At 39.4% G+C, this 25,874-nt stretch overlaps 1 non-coding gene and 2 pseudogenes across 1 annotated transcript; 2 read left to right on the top strand and 1 right to left on the bottom strand.

Annotated features, from left to right (window-relative positions):
- Positions 1-485: 485 nt before the first annotated feature.
- LOC107621012 (leucine-rich repeat receptor-like protein kinase PEPR1) lies at positions 486-25,874 on the top strand (annotated as a pseudogene).
- On the bottom strand, positions 17,425-17,532 carry LOC148581404 (small nucleolar RNA R71). The gene has a single exon (XR_015896292.1). It is a non-coding gene; the product is annotated as a small nucleolar RNA R71 (small nucleolar RNA).
- On the top strand, positions 17,527-19,143 carry LOC148581403 (uncharacterized; annotated as a pseudogene).

Below are 25,874 nucleotides of genomic sequence, written 5' to 3'. Positions count from 1 at the left end.
AAAACCATAATGAAATAGGGGAATCTAACTTAGAAAATTTCTAAACTATTCGTTTTACCGCTGTCCCACAGCCTTCGCCAGCCTAACCGCCATGCAATCCCATCGCCACCGCCTTCCAAACCTCCTCAATCACAGTAGAAAACACAATTAATACATACAAGTAAAGCACAAGTAACTATCATGTATATCAAGTAATCCAAGAAGCAATTAAGCATGTTATACAATTAGGAAAACAAAGCAAGTCGGTAAAGCAATCAAACACATAAAAGATGCACATGATGAATACTTGTCCTATTTGGCTCTGATATCACATTGTCGGTTCAACTGCCAACCCGACACATTTCCATAGGAATGTCGCCTTTTGATCACGTATATAGATACGGGAACCCCCATGGATATAGTTCCGGGCACACTCCTGTGATTCGAAAGGATGCGAGCGGGATACTCTGCCACAGACCTCAGATCTCAACGTAAGCGGGATAGGAATGTGTACAAGTCTAAGTATGCTGATTCTCAGTGAAAATAATTTCATTGGGTCTCTTCCTATTTTTGAGAGTAATATGAACCTCAAATATTTACACATAAGCAAGAATAACATCAGTGGACCAATTCCACCAAGTCTAGAAAATTATACAAATCTTGCTGCAATTAACATGTCAATGAACAAACTTACTAGACTCATACCATTTGCACTTGGAAAGCTTGCAAATCTTACGATTTTGGATCTTTCTCACAATAATTTGGAAGGGCCTTTGCCACCACAGCTGTCAAATTGTACAAAAATGGATCATTTTGATGTTGGATTCAATTCCCTAAACGGTTCCTTCCCATTAAGTCTGAGGAACTGGACTGGGATAACCACATTAATTTTAAGAGAGAATCATTTTACAGGTGGTATCCCAAGCTTTTTCTCAGAACTTAGCAAGCTTCGTGAACTACAACTTGGTGGAAATTTAATTGGAGGAACAATTCCTCCATTATTGGGAAAACTGCAGAAGCTGTTCTATGGGTTGAATTTGAGTAGCAATGGATTGACAGGTGTGCTTCCTTTAGAACTTGGGCAACTACAAGAACTGCAAAGTCTGGACATATCACTGAACAATTTGACAGAAAACATAGATGTTCTTACTCAACTACCATTGATTGAGATCAATATTTCATATAATTTCTTGTATGGTCTTGTTCCAATATCCCTCTGCAAGTTTCTGGATTCCTCATCATCTTCTTTCTTGGGCAATCCCCATTTAAATGTCAGTTGTTCTCCTTCTAGTGGCCTGGATTGGACCAATACTTGTAATTTGAAGCCATGTCCCTATCAATTAACTGATCACAAAGGCATCAGCGCATTGGTAATTTTAATGATAGATCTTGGATCCTCACTGTTTGTTTCAGCTATGCTGGTAGCTTTACTTTTGATGTATCTCCGCAAGAAAGAAATGAAGAATTATGTTTATGGTGAAAGAGGAGCAGGAAGGATCAATTTTCTATACAAGGAATAAATGAAGTTCTTCACTAAAAACCAATCAGATTCCCTTCACGACATAGTGATGGGGCTACAGATAACCTAAATGATAAATACATTATTGGCAGAGGAGCTCATGAGATTGCTTATAGAGCTCAACTGGGTTATACAACTTTTGCTGTAAAGAAGTTTGCATTCGAAAGGAACAAGAGGAAGTATTTATATATTATGCGGAAAGAAATTGAAGTGCTAAGAGGGATCAAGCATAGAAACTTGGTCTCTTGTGCAGGCTACTGGATAGGAGAGAACTATGGTATGGTCTTATATAAGTACATGAAGAATGGAAGCCTCCATGATATTTTGCATGAGAAATATCCCCACCACCCTTAAGTTGGAGTATACGGCTTAACATCGTTGTTGGAATTGCACATGGACTAAAATATCTGCATCATGACCACACCACACCTATAGTGTATCGAGACATAAAGCCACATAATATACTTCTTAATGATCAGATGGAGCCTCTTATATCTGATTTTGGTACTTCCCTCTATAGGAACCTTACTGAGCATTCTTATAGTCAATCTCATTCTTGGAAAAAGCTTTCAACATATGTTGTAGGTACTTTTGGTATATCGCACCAGGTACGTAGATCTTTCTCCTAAGCTAGATTAAAGTTTTGGATGTTGATAATTGTTTTTAGTGTTGAGATTAGAGGAAGGATCTTGATGTACTCTGTACTTCTCTCTCTCTAAGTGTTCAAGTGTTTAATTATTTATATAAACTATTAGAACAAAGGAAAAAAAAGAAAAACTTTCTCCTAAATTTTTTAATTGATTTGCATTTTGCACACCACTTTCATAGCTAACAGTAATTTCTGCTTCTCTAACGTGATGATTGATGGATGGAAACATGTCGGTTAAGAATTTCTGATAAAAATAGCGTTGCAAGTACAGCCTTAACTGACAAAATTTTCACTATCAATTTAGAATGTGTCACAATTAATAATAAATAACCGGGAGTAGAATCCGTGTTGTTTCCCTAAGAGTTGACACAGGATACGAATTATTGGTTAGAATTTTTTTCGAGTATTTTTTTGAAATTGGGAACGAAAAAATAAATGGCTAGAAATGAAAGCAATGAATAAATAACAAGGGGTGATATGTGTTCAAAATAAAAGGCCTTGGTCAGGGGAGAGAATTGGAGTTTCTATCCTTGTTGTCTTTCCCAAGTATAATAGTAAATGTTCATTGCTTCCACTTAGTTATCCTCTAACAATTGAAGGAAAGTTAAGTGGGTATCACTAACTCTAGCCCACAAGTCCTAGTCACTTCATGGGGAAGGACTAGAGTTGGTGAGAGTTGAGTTAGCCAGCAATTCTCAATTACAGATCAATACTTGAGTATCACAACTCAAGGAACCCCAATTAATCAACCCCCAAGCCAAGTTGAAAGATCTACTCCATTAACATGAATGTCATTTTCATAAACACATAATAGATATAAATAAAAGACATGATAATTATGAGAAATTAATTAAATTAAAAATTAGCACTAACAATGATTAACCAGAATCAAACACGTACTAAAATTAAACATAAAAATAATTCAATGCATTAATAAAATTAAAAAATAACAAGATCCAAACGTGAATTCAAAGTAATTAAATGGAAAAATAAAAGTAATAAAAGTAATAGAGAAGAAAACTGTAAGAACAATGACTCCAATTGAAGGTAGCAGCAGCTCTCTCTAGATCTAATTCAAAGAAAAATTAAGAATATCAAAAACCCTAGAGCAAAGTAGGTTTTTCTCTCTCTAGAATTCAAAACTAATCAAAAACTAAAATGAAAGTGAAGTGTAGTCAGTCTCAGCTCCTTCCCTACCTCTAGTCTGCATTTTCGGGCTTGAATCTGGGTCCAAATAAGCCCAGAAATTGCCCCCTGCGAGTTCTGTTAAGTGCAGCATGTGACGCTCTGTCACGCGTACGCGTACGCGTCAGTCACGCTTACACGTCGCTGAACGACGCTCCTGGTCACGCGCACGCGTCGGCCATGCATGCGCGTCGCTCCTCGCTTCCCAAGTCTTCAATTTCTTGTGCTCCTTCCACTTTAACATGCTTCATCTTCATCGTTTAAGCCATTTATGCCATGTAAACCTAAAAATAATTAAAAAATACATCACGGCATCGAATGGTAATAACGGAGGATTAAAAATTAGCAATTCTAAGGCCTAGGAAACATATTTTCAATCATACCACAAAATTGGGAAGGAAACTTAAAAACATGCAATTTACATGAATAAGTGTGAGAATAGTTGACAAAACCCACTCAATTCAGTCTAAAATATATCATAAAATAGTGGTTTATCAAATCTCTCGACACTTAAACATTAACATGTCCTTATGCTAAACTCAAGGAAACCAAAAGAGTGAAGAGGAAAAGGTGAGACTTATGCAATGCAACCTATCTATATGAATGCAACTACATGCTAAAATGCTTCTACCTACTTGGTTAAAAGTAAACAAATTCTCCATGAACAAACAACTGGATTCCACTAATTTAAATCTCAAAATAAAGTACAAGTAAACTTGCAAGAAGAAAGCTCATGAAAGCCGGGAACAAAGAATCGAGCATCAAACCCTCCCTGGAAGTGTATACACTCTAATCACTCTAGTGTTTGAAGGTTGATTCTCTCGGTTATCTACTAATCTTGCTTTCCAAGGCTTGATCTTCTTCTAACAATCAACAAAAATTTAATGCACAAATACAAATATCAAGAGGTCTTTTCAAGGGTTGTAATGGGGTTAAGGTCAAGGTAGGAATGTATTTGGTTAAGTGGACTAAAATCCGAATCCTTGATTAACCTAAACTTCCCACCTAACTTAAGACATTCCACGTTATCACAATGTAAAGTCTAGCCACCCATTAACTATTTTTCCACAAATCCATAAACATTGATATCTTTTGAGTATAAATCATATGCGTTAGTTCACTTATTAGGCTTGGGGCATTTTGTCCCCTTTTTATTGCTTTCTCTTTTTCTTTTCTTTTCCTTTCCTTATTATTCATATATATATATATATTTTTTTTTCTTTTTTTTCTTCTTTTTTTCAATGAGTTAATGCATGTGATTAATGTACTAGATGAATGAACAAGTGCCTAACTGTTTTCACATTTTCGATCATATGAGAATATAAAATACCCAATTCCCTAACCAAGTAATTCCCAAATCCAAATCCCCCACACTTAGTTCATATGCATCCTCACTAGTCTAAGCTAACCAAGAATTCAAATTAGAGATATTTTTTTGTTTTTCGCTTAGAGTTAATGATGTGCTAAAATAAAGAATAAATGGGGTACAATAGGCTCAACATTGGGTTGCAATGGAAAATGAAAGGGTAAGGCCATATGGATAAGTGAGCTATAGTGAAACAAGGCCTCAATCAAGTAAGTGCATGTATACATCAAACAATGGAAATATAGAATCAAGCAAGACAAAGATCACAATTTTAGAGAGAACAACACACACCAAAATAAAACATTGGTTGATAAGATGCAACCAATCAAATAGGTTCAAAATCTCACTGGGTTTTGTGTGTTCGAGCTCCAAAACCATGTTCCAAAATAAAATTCTTCAAACAAGTTCAAAAAGTTTTAATTCAAATTAATGAAATGCTTTAAAGCAGCGTCTTGAAAAAGAAATTATCACTTCAACCAAGTAGTACCTAAGTGCAAACAAATAAATACTCATGCAAGTTATCCTATGTAACACAAGAAAAATTAAAGTACTGGTGTTGAGAGAGAGTTGTTACCTTCGGGAGTCAGTTACCGACCTCCCCACACTTAATGCTTGACATGGTCCTCCGTGCCATCAGTGATATGCAAGGTGGGTCTGAAATTGCCACTTCCAATGGCTAAATAATGGGGGAACAGGGGCGCCTCCATGTCCATATCTTGATTGCTCGCCTCGCCATCAATGGAAGTAGAGTCCAAGGTGTCGGGTTCCTCCATAGGTGGGTTAGAACACCCAATGAGCTCCTTCAAGTAGTCATAGCGGCGCTTGTTGCGTCACTCCATCTGCTCTATTCTCCGGCCATGCTGGTCTACCTTCTCGATGAGCTCAAGTAACAACTGGTGGGTGGATAGTGGTGGTGCATGTGGTGTTGATGATGGTAGAGCAGATGATGAAGGGACGTCAAAGGACGGGTCTTCATTCTGGCTCACAGGTGGCGCTGGAGGTCTGATATATTTCCCATTTGGGACATATTCGTCATCCCTAGGAATCATGGTCTTCACATCCCCAGCTAGAGATGAAACTCCTGTCGCAGACACCAAGTCTGTGACCAATGCGGAAAAAGGTAGGTTGCCCGCTATCTGCACCCATCCCATAGCTTGTCGGATCAGTCGTGGCAAGTTGAGAGGTTTCTCTGTGATGATGCACCAGACAAGAACGACCATGTCGGCAGTAAAAGTAGATGCATGAGTGCTCGGAAAGATGTAGTGGGACATGATCTGTGCCCACACTCGAGCCTCCATAGTGAGGTCTTGGGCGGAGATGCTCTTGGGTTAAGTCCAGTATCGCCCATAGATCCAGTCGCTGTCGGGCTGGGCAATGAATCTATGGACGAGGTTCTAGTCAAACTGGAACGTCTGGCGCTCAAGCTGTGCCTCTTGATAACCATCCATCCCATCTGGACTAGGTAAAAGATCAAGTGCTTTCTGAATAGCACCTTCTGAGATAGAGACTTGCTTTTGGCGCACAAAGACTGACTGAAGGGTAGGCAAGTGATAGTTGGCATAGAATTCAACTATCCAAGACAGATTAGCTTCCCGCGGCTGCTTCTTCAAGAATCTCTACTATCTCCTTTCAATTATGGGCACCACAAAATCAAATGAAGTGCTCTGGATGAATGAGGAGGTGCTCATTGTGATAGTTCCTCTTCGCTAAGACGGAGAATACCCGCTCACAATAGCGGTTAGTGAATCATGCGGAGTCCTGTGCAGAAAATTCCTTCTCCGCTTCATCAACTCGGATGGTCCTCTTCACCCGCTTAGTAGGTGGCTTGACCCTTGAAGATGGTTGCACCTTAGCTGGTGCTCTTTTATTTCCCTTCTTCACCGGTGTCTTGTTAGAAGCCTTCTCTTTTCCTCTCTTAATGGCCATCCTGAAAAAGGAAGAAAAAGAAGGAACATAAAACTTAGAAAAATAAACACTGGAAGTAAGAAAGTGCAAGTGATAATGTATGCCAGAGAGAAAGAAAGTATCTTAAATACATAATAGCTACAACATGCACGTAAGACGTCAATAAAAGCATGAAGGCATATTACTAACACTAGATACAAGAGGGATAAAAGCATGCCAGTAAAAATAAGAAGTAAGGTATTCAATCCAAGTATATAGTAGACCCAAAAATAGAATGTCAATTGTCAAAGCACACCTCATAACACGAACAAGCTAAGAAATATAAAAATAATCCACCAAATAAAATTTCAACACCAAAATAAAAATGCAAGAGGAGAAAAGAAATAAAAAAAATTACAAATAACAAAATTAATATGCAAAAAATAATTAAAATATTCGAATGTAAGAAAAAAAAGAATTAAATAGTAGAAGAAAGTAAGAAAAAGAAACCTTGAAAAGAAGATGAAAAGAGGGAGATAAATGGGAGTAAGAAGGAGAGAAGAGGAGTGAGAAGAGAAAAAAGAAAAGGAAAGGAAATTGTGGCTGCTGGAGTTGGTGGTCCGACGATGCTGGAGGAGGGGGAAGAAGAAGAAAGAAGTAAGAAGGAAGGAAGAAGAGAGAAGAATTAGGATTAGAAAAAGAAAATAGGGATTAAAGAAGAAGGGGGGTCTGGGCGGCGCGCTGATTCAATTGGATTCGCGTTGTGACGCGTGCGCGTCATCCACGCATACGCGTGGGTAAGCAGAAATCTCAGTGATGTGTAAGCTTCGGTCACGCGTACGCGTGACTATTCGTCGTGCCAGACGCACGCTTCTAGCATAGTGCCGGCATAAGTCTCGGGTTTTTGTACCAGAGTGTGCCGAAATTACATACGACGCATACGCGTCGCTCACGTACACGTGTGAGATAATGAAATTGCTGGCGATGCATACGCGTGGGGCACGCATACGCGTGGGGTGGGATGTGTGCCAGGCACCCCACCCACACAGTTCCAGCCCAACTCTCAGGAAAATGTACCGGAGAGTGCCAGCATCCATGCGACGCGTGCGCGTCGCTGACGCTTACGCGTGGGATGCTCTCTTTTTTTTATAATACTCAGAACAAAAGGGAAACATGCTGATTTGAAAATTAACAAAGACAACTAAGGAAACAAACGTAAGCAAATAAATAAAATAGAACTTTATAAAGGAAGATCATACCATAGTGGGTTGCCTCCCACATAACACTTTTCTTTAACGTCCTTAAGTTGGATGGTCCATAGGCTCAGTCCTTTTCCTTTGCTGGATCCTTTAAGAGGAAGATCTCCAGCTCCTTGTTGTTCTTCACTTTCGCACCATGATATAGCTTTAAACGGTGGCCATTGACTTTGAAGAAGGTAGGGCTTGAGGGGTGAGTTAAGTGGACAACTCCATACGGTTCTACCTTCTCCACCACGTAGGGGCCATCCCATCTTGACCTCAGTTTGCCCGGCATTAACCTCAACTGTGAGTTGTAGAGAAGGACTTGATCCCCAGCTCTAGACTCTCTTCTCTTGATGTTCTTGTCATGTACCGCCTTCACCTTTTCTTTGTAGAGCCTTGAGTTTTCATATGCTTCTAGCTGAAGGCACTCTAATTCCTCCAGTTGCAATTTTCTTTCAATTCCGGCTCCTCCCAATCCTGAGTTGCATTCCTTCATAGCCCAGTAAGCTTTGTGTTCCACCTCTACCGGAAGGTGACAAGCCTTTCCGTAGACTAGGCGGAACGGACTCATGCCGATGGGTGTCTTGTAAGCTGTCCGATAAGGCCATAGCGCATCTCCAAGCCTAGAGTTCCAGTCCCTTCTATGAGGTTTAACAATCTTCTCGAGTATGCGCTTGATCTCTCTATTAGACACCTCAGCTTGGCCATTTGTTTGGGGATGGTAAGCCGTCACTACTTTGTGAATGATGCCATGTTTCTTCAACAAACCTGTCATTTTCCTGTTACAAAAATATAAGAAACCATTCGAGTTTGGAAATGGACCCATGAAGTCAATACCCCAAACATAAAAAATTTCACAAAACAACATGAGTTGTTGGGGCATCTCATCCCTCTTGGATATGTTTCCAAACCTTTGGCATTGGTGGCAAGAGTCACATAAAAGATGAGCATCCTTAAAAAGTGTGGGCCACCAAAATCCGCAGTCTAAAACTTTTCTTGCTGTTCTTTGAGGACTAAAGTGTCCACCACTCTCAGAAGAGTGGCATGCCTCTAAAATAGACTGGATTTTGGATTGTAAAACACACCTTCTAATTATTTGGTCAGCACCACATCTCCATAAATATGGGTCATCCCATATGTAATACTTGGACTCACTCTTGAGCTTGTCCTTTTGATGTTTAGAAAAATTTGGAGGAAAGGTGCGACTAACCAAATAATTAGCTATGGGTGCATATCAAGGAACCACCTTAGATATTGCTTGCAAGCTATCAAGTGGAAATTCATCATTGATAGGAGTGGAGTCACTTTTAATATGTTCTAGGTGACTCAAGTGGTCCGCCACCAAATTTTGGGAACCACTCCTATCTTTGATCTCTAAATCGAACTCTTGCAATAGTAATATCCAACGGATTAACCTTGGTTTAGACTCTTTCTTAGCTAGCAAGTATTTCAAAGCCGCATGGTCTAAATATACTACCACTTTTGTTCCAAGTAAATAAGCCCAGAATTCTACGTCAAATGCTTCCATGCAGTCTTCACTCAAGTCAAATTCTATGTCTTTCTGCAGCAGACAAGAAAGGGGTAGTGCAACCTTACTGAAGTCCTTGATAAAACGCCGGTAGAAACCTGCATGACCAAGAAAAGAACGGATTTCCTCACAGAGGAGGGGTAAGGTAAACCAAAAATAATATCAACCTTTGTAGGATCAACAGATATACCAATATTATAAATAACATGGCCTAGAACAATACCTTACTTCACCATAAAATGACATTTTTCAAAATTAAGCACAAGATTTGAACTACCACATCTTTCTAATACTCTAGTAAGATTATCCAAACAAAGATAGAAAGAATCACCATAGACACTAAAGTCATCCATAAATACTTCTATACAATGCTAAAAAAGATCTGAAAAGATACTCATCATGCACCTTTGAAATGTAGCTAGTGCATTACATAAACCGAAAGGCATTCTTTTATATGCATACGTTCCAAAGGGGGATGTGAAATCTGGAGCAATATGGATCTGAAAATAACCAGTATAACCATCTAAAAAATAATAGCGTGATTTACCTAACAGGCGATCACGTATTTGATCGATGAAAGGTAGTGGATAGTGATCCTTGCTAGTGGCCAAGTTCAAGTGCCTGTAGTCGATGCACACTCTCCAGGAATTCTGCACCCTTGTGGTCATGAGTTCCCCATTCTTATTCTTCACTATTGTGACACCGGACTTCTTCAGAACCACTTGTACTAGACTAACCCATTCACTATCCGAGATTGGATAGATAATGTCGGCTTTAAGTAGTCGGGTCACTTCCTTCTTCACAACTTCCGGAATTGTGGGGTTCAACCGCCTTTGAGGTTGACGGATAGGCTTGGCTCCCTCCTCTAGAAAAATGCGGTGCTCACAAACTTGAGGGCTTATACCAACTATGTCCGCCAAACTCCACCCAATAGCTTTCTTCTTTCTTCTCAGTATATTAAGCAGTCGTTCATCTTGTTAGGAAGTAAGCTACTTTGCAATGATCACTGGGAGCTTTTGATTATCTTCAAGATAACCATACTTTAGGTAAGGTGGAAGGGACTTCAACTCCATGTTTAGCTCATGGCTTGGCATTTGATCATCCGGAACCACTGGAGGTGGCAAGGTGTCTTCAGTATACTCAGAAGGTTTCTCCACACTTGCACCTTGAACCATGTTCTTCTCATCAACTGTCTCTTGGTGAACTTCAGCCATAGTTTCATCAATAATATCACACTGGAAGATAGAGTGGTCTTCCGGTGGATGTCTCATAGCTTCATCAAGGTTGAAACTCACTGCTCTTCCATCAATCTCAAAGGAATATGTACCCAAGAAGGCATCCAATTTAAACTGAGAAGTCTTCAAAAATGGCCTTCCGAGCAAGATAGATGATGGTCTTCCTGGGTCATTAGGGGGCATCTCTAGACTGTGGAAATCAATAGGAAAAATCGACCTCTTAATGCTCACCAAGACGTCTTTCGCAATGCCAACCACTGAGATTATGCTTTTATCTGCCAACACAAAACGGGCTGCCGACCTTCTCAATGGTGGAAGCTTCAAAGCATCATAAACAGATAATGGCATAATACTGATACAGGCAACTAAGTCACACATGCAATCAACAAACTGTACCCCACCTATAGTGCATATAACCATACAAGGACCGGGATCACCACATTTCTCCGGTATAGCACCCATCAGAGCAAAAATCGAGCTACCCGAAGGAATAGTTTCTAAATCATAGATCTTTTCCTTATTCATGCACAAATCCTTTAGAAACTTAACATACTTAGGAACTTGACGAATAGCGTAAAAAAGGAGAATAGTTACCTCAACCTTTTTGAAGATATCCACCATCTTGGGGTCTAGCTCCACTTGCTTTTTAATCCTCCTAGCTAGGTATGGAAAAAGAATGGGAATAGCTTATTTCAAAACATTGTCTTCCTTAGATACTCCACCCTTTGGTTGAGCAACTTTTTCTTCAACTGCCTCTTGTACCTCATCCTCGTCTTCAACATTTTCTACCTCAACAACTTCTTCATCTTGAATGTCTTCTCTTGAGCTTGGCTCCTCGGGACTCCTCTCTTGCAAGGTAGTATCGGACATCAAAGTGATGGTATTGATTCCACCCTTGGGGTTAGGTAAAGGTTGAGAGGGAAGTACACTAGAGCTTGAAGGTTGAGTGTTGGAGGTAGAGGGTGGGTCCATACGGGATAGAAGAGCTTGGATGGTAGAGGTAAGACCGGTGATGCTAGAGTTAACTGAAGTTTGAAGCTTTTTTTGTGCTTGAAGAATAGAATGGAGTGTTTCGTCTTGGTTGGAGAAAGAAGGAGGGTAGGTAATTTGTGGGACTTGTGGTTGGTTGAATTGAGGTGCTTGGGCTTGCCTTTGGTGAGGTGATTGGTATCTTTGGCCTTGGCTTTGTTGTTGGTATGGAGGGTTTTGTTGATACCAGTTTTGTTGGTAGTTGTTATTCCACCTTTGATTTCCACCATTGTCTCTGCCTCCTTGGTTATAGTTGTCTCTCTATCCTTGGTTGGGATTGTCTTGCCAACCTTGATTGTAGTTACCACCTTGATTATAGTTACCGCCTTATTGATAGTACCTTTGATTCGGACGGTTGTAATAAGCATTGGTAGCCACCAAGGTGTTGTCCTCTTGGAGTTGTGGACATTTACCAGTATAGTGAGAATAGCAAGCGCAAATTCTACATACTCTCTGAGGGACTAACTGTTGACAGTGTTGTTGTGGAGGGGGTGGAGGTTGTTGCTGATTGAGTTGGAGTTGTTTGAGTATATTGGTCATCTCTCCCAAAGTCTTAGTGAGTGCCACAGTCTCACTGCTAGAAGAAACTTCCGCAATAGCCTTGGTATGATTATTCCTTTGCCTTGCATGTTGAGTAGACTCGGCTAAATCGGTGATCAGTTGCCACGCTTCTGTCGCCGTCTTGTACTTTGTCAGAGAGCCATTACTCACAGCATCCAAGAGGGTCTTGTCTCGAGACTTCACGCCTTGGCAGAAGTAGCTAATTAACACCAACTAGTCAATCATGTGATGGGGGCACGAGTCAAGGAGATTCCTAAAGTGTTCCCAATACTCATAGAGAGTCTCTGATTCACCTTGAATGACGTAGGAAATTTCCTTCCTCAATCTATCTGTGACCTCCGGTAGAAAGAACTTGTCCAAGAATTTCCTTCTAAGCAAATCTCAATTAGTAACAACAGCTTTAGGTTGAGTGTAGAACCACTCCTTTGCCTTTTCCTCAAGAGAAAATGGGAAGGCATATAACCAAACAGCAGCCTCATCCGCACCATGCCGCCTAGTAGTTGAACAAGCTGTTTGAAAGTCTCTAAGGTGCTTGATGGGCTCTTGAGCGGGTAAACTATGAAATTTAGGCAGTAGATTAATCAATGTGGTCTTCAGTTCAAAATCAGCAGTTAAAGTCGGATGACGCGCTTGAAGGGGTTGAAGAGTAAAATCCGGAGCTCCCGCTTCCTTGAGAGTGATCCTTCTAGGAGCTGCCATAGTATCTGCACCTAAATCAACAGAAGAGATGTCAATGGACTTAGTAGGAGAGGAGTTAGTTTCTTCCTCAAATGACGCTTCAAACTCTACCTCGAGTAAGGTTGGTGAATTGGGTGAAACCCCTTCACCACCCTCGGAGGCTAACCGACGCCGAGCTCGCCTAATATGTGAAATGATTTTTTCAATTTCAGGATCAAATGCGGCTAGGCTCGGATCTGGTAATGAACGCGTCATTCAATAAAAGAAACATAGAGCTCATGGCAACAAAATATACTAAGAAAAATAAATAATAAATACTACTAATAAACAAAAAAACACAAATAAAAAAATACAATTATGTAAATATAAATATATTTACACCAATCAATAACTTAGCACACATATGCAACTCCCCGGCAATAGCGCCAAAAATTGATGGGTGGAAAAATGCCGGTTAAAAAATTTCTGGTAAAAATAGCATTGCAAGTACAGCCTTAACCAATGAAATTTTGACTATCAATTTAGAATGTGTCACAATTAATAATAAATAATCGGGAGTAGAATCCTAGGTTATTTCCCTAAGAGTTGACATAGGATACAAATTATTGGTTAGGATTTTTTTCGAGTATTTTTTTGAAATTGGGAACAGAAAAATAAATGGCTAGGAATTAAAGCAATGAATAAATAACAAGAGGTGATATGTATTCAAAATAAAAGGCCTTGGTCAGGGGAGAGAATTGGAGTTTCTATCCTTGTTGTCTTTCCCAAGTATAATAGTAAATGTTCATTGCTTCCACTTAGTTATCCTCTAGCAATTGAAGAAAAGTTGATGAGCGGATAATTTATACGCTTTTTGGCATTGTTTTTAGTATGTTTTTAGTACATTTTAGTTAGTTTTTATTATGTTTTTATTAGTTTTTAAATAAAAATCACTTTTCTGGGCTTTACTATGAGTTTGTGTATTTTTCTGTGATTTCAGGTATTTTCTGGCTGAAATTGAGGGACCTGAGCAAAAATCTGATTCAGAGGCTGAAAAAGGACTGCAGATGCTGTTGGATTCTGACCTCCCTGCACTCAAAGTGGACTTTCTGGAGCTACAAAAGCCCAATTGGCGCGCTCTTAATTGCGTTGGAAAGTAGATATCCTGGGCTTTCCAAAAATATATAATAGTCCATATTTTGCCCAAGATTTGATGGCCCAAACTGGCGTTTCAAGTCAGCTCAAGAATTCTGTCGTTTAACTCCAAAACTGGCACAAAAGCTGGAGTTAAACGCCCAAACTGGCACAAAAGCTGGCGTTTAACTCCAAGAAAAGTCTCTACACATGGAAGCTTCAATGCTCAGCTCAAGCACACACCAAGTGGGCCCGGAAGAAGATTTCTGCATTAATTACTGATTTCTATAAACCCTAGGCTACTAGTTCTCTATAAATAGGACCTTTCACTATTGTATTTTTACACATCTTTGGAAGTTTAGTCCCTAGACCTTGGAGGCTGGCCATTCGGCCATGCTTACACCATTATCACTTTTGTATTTTCAACGGTGGAGTTTCTACACACCATAGATTAAGGTGTGGAGCTCTGCTGTTCTTCATGAATTAATACAAAGTACTATTGTTTTTCTATTCAACTCAAGTCTATTTCTTCTCCAAGATATTCATTCATTCTTCAACTTGATGAATGTGATGATCCGTGACACTCATCATCATTCTCACCTATGAACATGTGCCTGACAACCACCTCTGTTCTACTAGCAATGGCTTGAATGCGTATCTCTTGGGTTTCTAATCTAAGATTGGAACCTTCGTGGTATAGGCTAGAATTATTGGCGGCCATTCCTGAGATCCGGAAAGTCTAAACCTTGTATGTGGTATTCCGAGTAGGATCTGGGAAGGGATGACTGTGACGAGCTTCAAACTCGCGATTGTGGGGCGTGTGACAGACGCAAAAGGATCAATGGATCCTATTCCGACGTGATCGAGAACCGACAGCTGATTAGCCGATGTTCTGACAAAGCATCAGGACCATTTTCACTAAGAGGACGGGATGTAGCCATTGACAACGGTGATGCCCAACATAAAGCTTGCCATGGAAAGGAGTATGAATGATTGGAAGAAGGCAATAGGAAAGCAGAGGTTCAAGGGGAACAAAGCATCTTCATACGCTTATCTGAAATCCACCAATGAATTACATAAGTATCTCTATCTTTATTTTATGTTTTATTCATCTTTTAATTATCAATCCTCCATCACCAATTGAATCTGCCTGACTGAGATTTACAAGATGACCATAGCTTGCTTCAAGCCGACAATCTCCGTGGGATCGACCCTTACTCACGTAAGGTTTATTACTTGGACGACCCAGTGCACTTGCTGGTTAGTTGTGCGGAATTGTGACAAAGTGTGATTCACGTTTGAGAGCTCCAAGTCTTTGGCGCCATTGTTAATGATCACAATTTCATGCACCAAGTTTTTGGCGCCGTTGCCGGGGATTGTTCGAGTTTGGACAACTGATGGTTCATCTTGTTGGTTAGATTAGGTATCTTTTCTTCAGAATTTTTAAGAATGAATTCTAGAGTTTCAAGGTGATGTTCCCACCATCACAAAAGCTGATTGATTCTCATCAATTTAGCTATTGAATGTAATGTCCTGCTGAAGCTTGGCCAAACATGTCTAATCCTTTTTAGACTGAAGCTTTAGACTAACATTGCATGATTCCTGGAATTCTTATTAAAAGTTTTGATTCTCTTTATTTTCTTTTCTATATAATTTTCGAAAAAAATACAAAAAAAAATTTTAAAATCATAAAACCAAAAATATTTCATGTTTCTTGTTTGAGTCTAGTATCAATTTTTAAGTTTGGTGTCAATTGCATGTTTTTATTCTTCTTGCATTTTTCGAATTTATACATATTGTTCTTCATTGATCTTCAAGTTGTTCTTGATGATTTCATTGCTCTAATCTTTAAATGCTCTTGTTTTGTGTGTTTTGTTGTTTCTTACATGCATTTTTACATTGTTATAGTCCTTACTATACAAACTTTTAAGTTTGGTGTCTTACATGCATTGTTTATTTGATCTTAGTTGCATTTTTGTTGATTCCCATCATCAAAAATTCAAAAATTTTTAAAACTATGTCTTTTCAAGTCAATAATACAGAGAATTGAATATTCAGAACATTCAGCAGAGGAATCAAATAGAAAAAGCTGGGCGTTCAAAACGCCCAGTGAAGAAAGAAAACTGGCGTTTAACGCCCAAAAAGGTAGAGATTTGGGCGTTAAACACCAGAATGAGCACCATTCTGGGCGTTTAACGCCAGGATGACACTAGAGGGAAGATCTTGTTTTTAATTTACATTTTTTTTCAAGTTCTCATAATTTTTCAAAATTAAATCTTTTTCAAATCATATCTTTTCAATCATATCTCTTTCAAAATCAATTTCTTTCCATTTTATAATTATTTTTACTATTTTCAAAAATCCTTGCTTCAATTCATGATTTACTTCAAAAATTTTCAAGTTGTTACTTGCCTATTAAGAAAGGATCAAATTTTAAATTTTAGAATCATATCTTTTAATTTCTTGTTAGTCAAGTAATCAACTTTAGTTTTAAAACTTTCTCCTTTTAATTTGATTTTCAATCATGTCTTCTCAATCATATCTTTTCAATCACATCTTTTTCAAAATTAATTTTCAATCATATCTTTTTCATTTCTAATTTCAAAATCTCTTTCAAAATCACTTAATTTCTTTCCCAAACTTAATTTTCAAAAATCTCAATCAAATTTTCAAAATTTTCTTTTTATTATTTCAAAATCTTTTATTTTCGAAAATTCTTCCCCTTTTTTCACATCCTTCTATTTAAGGGGCTAACACTCCTCCTCAAGGTGCAATTCAAACCATATTTCTTTAATAAGTTCGAATTCTCTCATCTCTACCTCCTCCTTCTATTCTTCTTTTCCTCTGACACCTCAAGGAATCTCTATACTGTGACATAGAAGATTCCCTACTTTCTTGTTCTCTTCTCTTTCATACGAGCAGGAGCAAAGATAAAAGCATTCTTGTTGAAGCTGATCCTAAACCTGAAAGGACCTTGAAGAGAAAGCTAAGAGAAACCAAAACACAACTCTCTCTAGAGGGCCTAACAAAGCTTTTCAAAGAAGAAGAAACCATGGCAGCCGAAAACAACAACAATGTCAACAATGCAAGGAAGGTGCTTGGTGACTTTACTGCACCTACTCCCGATTTCTATGGGAGAAGCATCTCAATCCCTGCCATTGGAGCAAACAACTTTGAGCTTAAGCCTCAATTAGTTTCTCTAATGCAACAGAACTGCAAGTTTCATGGACTTCCATTGGAAGATCCTCATCAGTTCTTAGCTGAGTTCTTGCAAATTTGTGACACTGTCAAGACCAATGGGGTTGACTCTGAAGTCTACAGACTTATGCTCTTTCCTTTTGCTGTAAGAGACAGAGCTAGGATATGGTTGGATTCACAACCTAAGGAAAGCCTGAACTCTTGGGAAAAGCTAGTCAATGCCTTCTTGGCAAAGTTCTTTCCACCTCAAAAATTGAGTAAGCTTAGAGTAGAAGTCCAAACCTTTAGACAGAAGGAAGGAGAATCCCTCTATGAAGCTTGGAAAAGATACAAGCAATTGATCAGAAGATGCCCTTCTGACATGCTTTCAGAATGGAGCATCATAGGAATCTTCTATGATGGTCTGTCTGAACTATCCAAGATGTCATTGGATAGCTCTGCTAGAGGATCTCTTCATCTGAAGAAGACTCCTGCAGAAGCTCAAGAACTCATTGAAATGGTTGCAAATAACCAATTCATGTATACCTCTGAAAGGAATCCTGTGAATAATGGGACAACTCAGAAGAAAGGAGTTCTTGAGATTGATACTTTGAATGCCATATTGGCTCAGAATAAAATATTGACCCAACAAGTCAATGTGATTTCTCAGAGTCTGTCTGGAATGCAAGCAGCAACAGGCAGTACTAAGGAAGCTTCCTCTGAAGAAGAAGCTTATGATCCTGAGAACCAAGCAATGGAAGAGGTGAATTACATGGGAGAACCCTATGGAAACACCTATAATCCTTTATAGAGAAATCATCCAAATCTCTTATGGAAGGATCAACAGAGACCTCAACAAGGTTTCAACAACAGTAATGGTGGAAGAAATAGGTTTAGCAATGGCAAGCCTTTTCCATCATCTTTTCAGCAACAGACAGAGAATTCTAAGCAAAGCCACTCTGACTTAGCAACCATTGTCTCTGATCTAATCAAAACCACTCAAAGTTTCATGACTGAAACAAGGTCCTCCATTAGAAATTTGGAGGCACAAGTGGGTCAGCTGAGTAAGAAAATTATTGAACTCCCTCCTGGCACTCTCCCTAGTAATACAGAAGTGAATCCAAAAAGAGAGTGCAAGGCCATAACCACATCTCAAATGTCCGAACATGGAGAGGAGGAAGAGGCGGTGATCTCCACTGAGGAAGACCTCAATGGACATCCACTGACCTCCGTGGAGTTCCCTAATGAGGAACCATGGGAATCTGAGGCTCACACTGAGACCATAGAGATTCCATTAAATTTACTTTTGCCATTCATGAGCTCTGATGAGTATTCTTCCTCTGAAGAGGATGAAGATGTCACTGAAGAGCAAGTTGCTAAGTACCTTGGAGCAATCATGAAGCTAAATGCCAAGTTGTTTGGTAATGAGACTTGGGAGGATGAACCTCCATTGCTCATCAAAGAACTGGATGACTTGACTAGGCAGAGATCACCTATGAAGAAACAAGATCCTGGAAAATTCTTAATACCTTGTACCATAGGCACCATGACCTTTGAGAAGGCTCTGTGTGACCTAGGGTCAAGCATAAACCTTATGCCTCTCTCCGTAATAGAGAAGCTAGGGATCATTGAGGTACAAGCTGCTAGAATCTCACTGGAGATGGCAGACAATTCAAAGAAACAAGCTTATGGACTTGTAGAGGATGTCTTGGCAAAGGTTGAAGACCATTACATCTCTGCTGATTTCATAGTCCTAGAAATTGGGAAGTGTATGGATGAATCCATCATCCTTGGCAGACCCTTCCTAGCCATAGTAAAAGCTGTGATTGATGTTGACAGAGGAGAATTGATCATTCAAGTGAATGAAGACTCCCTTGTGTTTAAAGCTCAAGGATATCCCTCTGTAACCATGGAAAGGAAGCATGAAGAGCTTCTCTCAATACAGAGTCAAACAGAGGCCCCACAGTCAAACTCTAAGTTTGGTGTTGGGAGGTTCTAACATTACTCTAAATATCTGTGAGGCTCCATGAGAGCCCACTGTGAAGCTATTGACATTAAAGAAGCGCTTATTGGGAGGCAACCCAATCGTTACTATTCTATGATAATTTTCTATTTTCTATTGTTATTTTATATTTTCTGTAGGTTGATGATCATGTAAAGTCACAAAAACAATTGAAAAAGTAAAAACAAAGTGAAAAACAGAACACCCTGGAAGAGATAGTTACTGGCATTTAAACGCCAGTAAAGGTAGCAGAATGGGCGTTAAACGCCCAGTCTGGCACCATTCTGGGCGTTTAACGCCAGAAAAGGGCACCAGACTGGCGTTTAACGCCAGGAATGGGCAAGAAGCTGGCGTTAAACGCCAGAAATGGGCAGCAGCCTGGCGTTTAACGCCAGGATTGGCAGAAAAGGGGCATTTTACACGCCACATGGTGCAGGGATGAGAAATCCTTGACACTTCAGGATCTGTGAACCCCACAGGATCCCCACCTACCCCACCACTCTCTCTCTTCTTCACCCATTCACCAATCACCTCAATACCTCTTCCCCAAAAACCCCTCACCTATCAAATCCCACCATTCTCTTCACCACTCACATCCATCCTTCATAAAACCCCACCTACCTCACCATTCAAATTCAAACCACTTTCCCTCCCAAACCCACCCATAATGGCCAAACCATACCTCCCCTCTCACTCCTATATAAACCCATCTTCACTCCTTCATTTTCACACAACCTAAACACCACTTCTCCCCCTTGGCCGAATCACAAAGCCCACTCCATCTCCTCTATTTCTTCTTCTTCTACTCTCGTCTTTCTTCTTTTGCTCGAGGACGAGCAACCTTCTAAGTTTGGTGTGGTAAAAGCTAAAGCTTTTTATTTTTCCATAACCATTTATGGCACCAAAGGCCGGAGAAACCTCTAGAAAGAGGAAAGGGAAGGCAAAAGCTTCCACCTCCGAGTCATGGGAGATGGAGAGATTCCTCTCAAAGGTGCATCAAGACCACTTCTATGAAGTTGTGGCTAAGAAGAAGGTGATCCCCGAGGTCCCTTTTAAGCTCAAAAAGGGCGAATATCCGGAGATCCGACATGAGATCCGAAGAAGAGGTTGGGAAGTTCTCACCAATCCCATTCAACAAGTCGGAATCTTAATGGTTCAAGAGTTCTATGCCAATGCATGGATCACCAAGAACCATGATCAAAGTGTGAACCCAGACCCTAAGAATTGGCTTACAATGGTCCGAGGGAAATATTTAGATTTTAGTCCGGAAAATGTAAGGTTGGCATTCAACTTGCCCATGATGCAAGGAGATGCACACCCATACACTAGAAGGGTCAACTTTGATCAAAGGTTGGACCAAGTCCTCATGGACATCTGTGAAGAGGGCGCTCAATGGAAGAGATATTCAAGAGGGAAGCCGGTTCAACTAAAAAGGCATGAGCTCAAGCCCATGGCTAGGGGATGGTTGGAGTTCATCCAACGCTCAATCATTCCTACTAGTAACCGATCTGAAGTTACTATAGACCGGGCTATCATGATTCATAGCATCATGATTAGAGAGGAAGTAGAAGTTCATGAGGTTATATCCCAAGAACTCTATAAGGTGGCGAACAAGTCCTCTCCTTTGGCAAGGTTAGCCTTCCCTCATCTCATTTGTCACCTTTGCAATTCGGTTGGAATTGACATAGAGGGAGACATTCTCATTGATGAAGGCAAACCCATCACTAAGAAAAGGATGGAGAAAACAAGAGAACCTCATCAAGAGCATGAGGAAATTCCTCATCATGAAATCTCTGAGATACCTCAAGGGATGCATCTTCCTCCACAAAACTATTGGGAGCAAATCAACACCTCCCTAGGAGAATTAAGTTCCAACATGGGACAACTAAGGGTGGAGCACCAAGAGCATTCCACCCTCCTCCATGAAATTAGAGAAGATCAAAGAACCATGAGAGAGGAGCAACAAAGGCAAGGAAGAGACATTGAGGAGTTCAAGCACTCCATAAGATCTTCAAGAGGAAGAACAAGCCGCCATCACTAAGGTGGACCCGTTCTTTAACTTCCTTGTTCTTTATTTTCCTGTTTTTCGAAAATTGTGCTTATGTTTATTTATGTTTATTTCTTTATTACATGATCATTAGTGTCTAAGTATCTATGCCTTAAAGCTATGAAAATGAATCCATCACCTTTCTTAAATGAAAAATATTTTTAATTGAAAAAGAAAAAGAAGTGCATGAATTTCAAATTTTAAAACAGTTTAATTATTTTGATGTGGTGGCAAGACTATTGTCTTTCTAAATGAATGCTTGAACAGTGCATATTTTTGAATTTGATTGTTTATGAATCTTAAAATTGTTGTCTCTTGAAAGAATGATAGAAAAGGAGAAATGTTATCTGATGATCTGAAAAATCATAAAATTGATTCTTGAAGCAAGAAAAAGCAGTGAAAAGCTTGCAAAAAAAAAAGAAAAAAAAAGAAGAGAAAAAAAAAGAAAGAAAAAGAAAAGCAAGCAGAAAAAGCCAATACCCCTTTAAACCAAAAGGCAAGGGTGATAAAAAAGAATCCAAGGCTTTGAGCATCAGTGGATAGGAGGGCCCACAGGAATAAAATCCTGGTCTAAGCGGCTAAACCAAGCTGTCCCTAACCATGTGCTTGTGGCGTGAAGGTGTCAAGTGAAAACTTGAGACTGAGCGGTTAAAGTCGAGGTCCAAAGCAAAAAAGAAGAGTGTGCTTAAGAACCCTGGACACCTCTAATTGGGGACTCTAGCAAAGCTGAGTCACAATCTGAAAAGGTTCACCCAGTTATGTGTTTGTGGCATTTATGTATCCGGTGGTAATACTGGAAAACAAAGTGCTTTGGGCCACGGCAAAGACTCATAAAGTAGCTGTGTTCAAGAATCAACATACTTAACTAGGAGAATCAATAACACTATCTGGATTCTGAGTTCTTATAGATGCCAATCATTCTGAACTTCAAGGAATAAAGTGAGATGCCAAAATTGTTCAGAAGCAAAAAGCTAAAAGCCCCGCTCATCTAATTAATACTGATCTTCATAGATGTTTTTGGGATTCATTGTATATTCTCTTTTTTTTATCCTATATTAATTTCAGTTGCTTGGGGACAAGCAACAATTTAAGTTTGGTGTTGTGATGAGCGGATAATTTATACGCTTTTTGGCATTATTTTTAGTATATTTTTAGTACATTTTAGTTAGTTTTTATTATGTTTTTATTAGTTTTTAAATAAAAATCACTTTTCTAGGATTTACTATGAGTTTGTGTGTTTTTCTATGATTTCACGTATTTTCTGGCTGAAATTAAGGGACCTGAGCAAAAATCTGATTCAGAGGCTGAAAAAGGACTGCAGATGCTGTTGGATTCTGACCTTCCTGCACTCAAAGTGGATTTTCTGGAGCTACAAAAGCCCAATTGGTGCGCTCTCAATTGTGTTGGAAAGTAGACATCCTGGGCTTTCCAGCAATATATAATAGTCCATACTTTGCCCAAGATTTGATGGCCCAAACCGGTGTTCCAAGTCAGCTCAAGAATTCTGGCGTTTAACTCCAAAACTGGCACAAAAGCTGGAGTTAAACGCCCAAACTGGCACAAAAGCTGGCGTTTAACTCCAAGAAAAGTCTCTACACATGGAAGTTTCAATGCTCAGCCCAAGCACACACCAAGTGGGCCCGTAAGAAGATTTCTGCATTAATTACTGATTTCTGTAAACCCTAGGCTACTCGTTCTCTATAAATAGGACCTTTCACTATTGTATTTTTACACATCTTTGGACGTTTAGTCCCTAGACCTTGGAGGCTGGCCATTTGGCCATGCTTACACCATTATCACTTTTGTATTTTCAACGGTGGAGTTTCTACACACCATAGATTAAGGTGTGGAGCTCTACTGTTCTTCATGAATTAATACAAAGTACTATTGTTTTTCTATTCAACTCAAGTGTATTTCTTCTCCAAGATATTCATTCGTTCTTTAACTTGATGAATGTGATTATCCGTGACACTCATCATCATTCTCACCTATGAACATGTGCCTGACAACCACCTCTGTTCTACTAGCAATGGCTTGAATGCGTATCTCTTCGGTTTCTAATCTAAGATTGGAACCTTCGTGGTATAGGCTAGAATTATTGGTGGCCATTCCTGAGATCCAGAAAGTCTAAACCTTGTCTGTGGTATTCCGAGTAGGATTTGGGAAGGGATGACTGTGACGAGCTTCAAACTCGCGATTGTGGGGCGTGTGACAGACGCAAAAGGATCAATGGATCCTATTCCGACATGATCGAGAACCGACAGCTGATTAGCCGATGTTGTGACAGAGCATCAGGACCATTTTCACTGAGAGGACGGGATGTAGCCATTGACAACGGTGATGCCCAACATAAAGCTTGCCATGGAAAGGAGTATGAATGATTGGAAGAAGGCAATAGGAAAACAGAGGTTCAAGAGGAACAAAGCATCTTCATACGCTTATCTGAAATCCACCAATGAATTACATAAGTATCTCTATCTTTATTTTATGTTTATTTTCATCACCTTAAACTCCATAACCATTTAAATCCGCCTGACTGAGATTTACAAGATGACCATAGCTTGCTTCAAGCCGACAATCTCCGTGGGATCAACCCTTACTCACGTAAGGTTTATTACTTGGACGACCCAGTGCACTTGCTGGTTAGTTGTGCGGAATTGTGACAAAGTGTGATTCACGTTTGAGAGCTCCAAGTCTTTGGCGCCATTGTTGATGATCACAATTTTGTGCATCAAAAGTCAAGTGGGTATCACTAACTCTAGCCCACAAGTCCTAGTCACTTCATGGGGAAGGACTAGAGTTGGTGAGAGTTGAGTTAGCCAGCAATTCCCAATTACAGATCAATACTTGAGTATCACAACTCAAGGGACCCTAATTAATCAACCCCCAAGCCAAGTTGGAAGATCTACTCCATTAACATGAATGTCATTTTCATAAACACATAATAGATGTAAATAAAAGACATGATAATTATGAGAAATTAATTAAATCAAAATTGGCACTAACAATGATTAACCAGAATCAAACATGTACTAAAATTAAACATAAAAATAATTCAATGCATTAATAAAATTCAAAAATAACAAGATCCAAACGTGAATTCAAAGCAATTAAATGGAAAAACAAAAGTAACAGAAGTAATAGAGAAGAAAACTGTAAGAACAATGACTCCAATTGAAGGTAGCAACAGCTCTCTCTAGATCCAATTCAAAGAAAAATTAAGAATATTAAAAATCCTAGAGAAAAGTAGGTGTTTCTTTCTCTAGAATTCAAACCTAATAAAAAACTAAAGTGAAAGTGAAGTGTAGTCAGTCTCAGCTCCTTCCCTGCCTCTAGTCTACGTTTTCGGTCTTGAATCTGGGTCCAAATCAGCCCATAAATCCCCTCTAGCGAGTTCTGTTAAGTGCAGCACGTGACGCTCTATCACGCGTACGCGTCACTGAACCTTGCACCTGGCCACGCGTACGCGTCACTGAACGACGCTCCTGGTCACGCGCACGTGTCGGCCATGCGTGCATGGCGCTCCTCGCTTTCCAAGTCTTCAATTTCTTGTGCTCTTTCCACTTTAACATGCTTCATCTTCATCCTTTAAGCCATTTATGTCCTGTAAACCTGAAAACACTTAACAAACACATCACGGCATCGAATGGTAATAAAGGAGGATTAAAAATTAGCAATTTTAAGGCCTAGGAAACATGTTTTCAATCATACCACAAAATTGGGAAGGAAACTTAAAAATATGCAATTTACATGTATAAGTGTGAGAATAGTTGACAAAAACCCACTCAATTCAGTCCAAAATATATCATAAAATAGTGGTTTATCAATGATACATGCATAGTATCTCTATAACATGGCTATGTTGTCCCCTGATACAGAGAATGCATATGTAATAGTGCAGAGCTGAAAGTCTGATGTGTACAGCCATGGGGCAATTCTGCTTGAGTTACTAACAAGAAAGAGAGTGGATATTGAGGAGGAAAGTAATGTGACCAGTTTAGTTAGTTGGGTTAGATTTATCTGGTTAGAAATAGGCAAAATTGACGAGATTGTTGATCCAGACATTGCAAATGCATTTCCCAATTCAAGAGTATTAGCAAGGCAAGTCACTGAGGTGCTTTTATTGGCATTAAGATGCACCAAGAGGAAGCCTTGTGAGAGACCAACCATGAAAGACATTACTAGCTTCTATCAGAAAAACATATTCAGGTTAAGTTGTGATGATGTGGATATGGTTAATGAAGATGTTGTTGATGTGGCACCACAACCATACAGTGTTCCATTTTTCAGTACTAATCCAGTTTCTGACGCTTAGAGTGACTCCTATCTGCATGGTAAAACTAGTGAGGATCAGAGGATGCAATGCTAAGACATAACAAATTTGCATTATATGTGGAGAATGAACCTCAAGATTCTAATGGTTTTATCTGGTGGTGGCAAGATCTTAGTCAATTTGAAGATTCTTTGGTTGATTGGAATGTGATGGCTACAACTAAAACTGTTGTTGATGGATTCATAGTTAAATTAACAGGCAATGGTAAGATATATACTGAATAGGTAGTAGTAACTGCTCTTTTTGTTCATAAAGTAACTTTTACTTGACCTTATTTGATCTTCCTTCCAACTGTGGCTGGACCAATAATTACTCAATCCTTCAACTGGTTTTTTTCTCTCTTGTTAG

The sequence above is a fragment of the Arachis ipaensis genome, chromosome B10 (genome assembly GCF_059453495.1).
Source record: "Arachis ipaensis isolate K30076 ecotype BB chromosome B10, ASM5945349v1, whole genome shotgun sequence".
In the NCBI taxonomy this organism is placed as follows: domain Eukaryota; kingdom Viridiplantae; phylum Streptophyta; class Magnoliopsida; order Fabales; family Fabaceae; genus Arachis; species Arachis ipaensis.
Note: the sequence above shows the minus strand (reverse complement) of the source record. Positions and strands in the feature narration are given on the sequence as shown.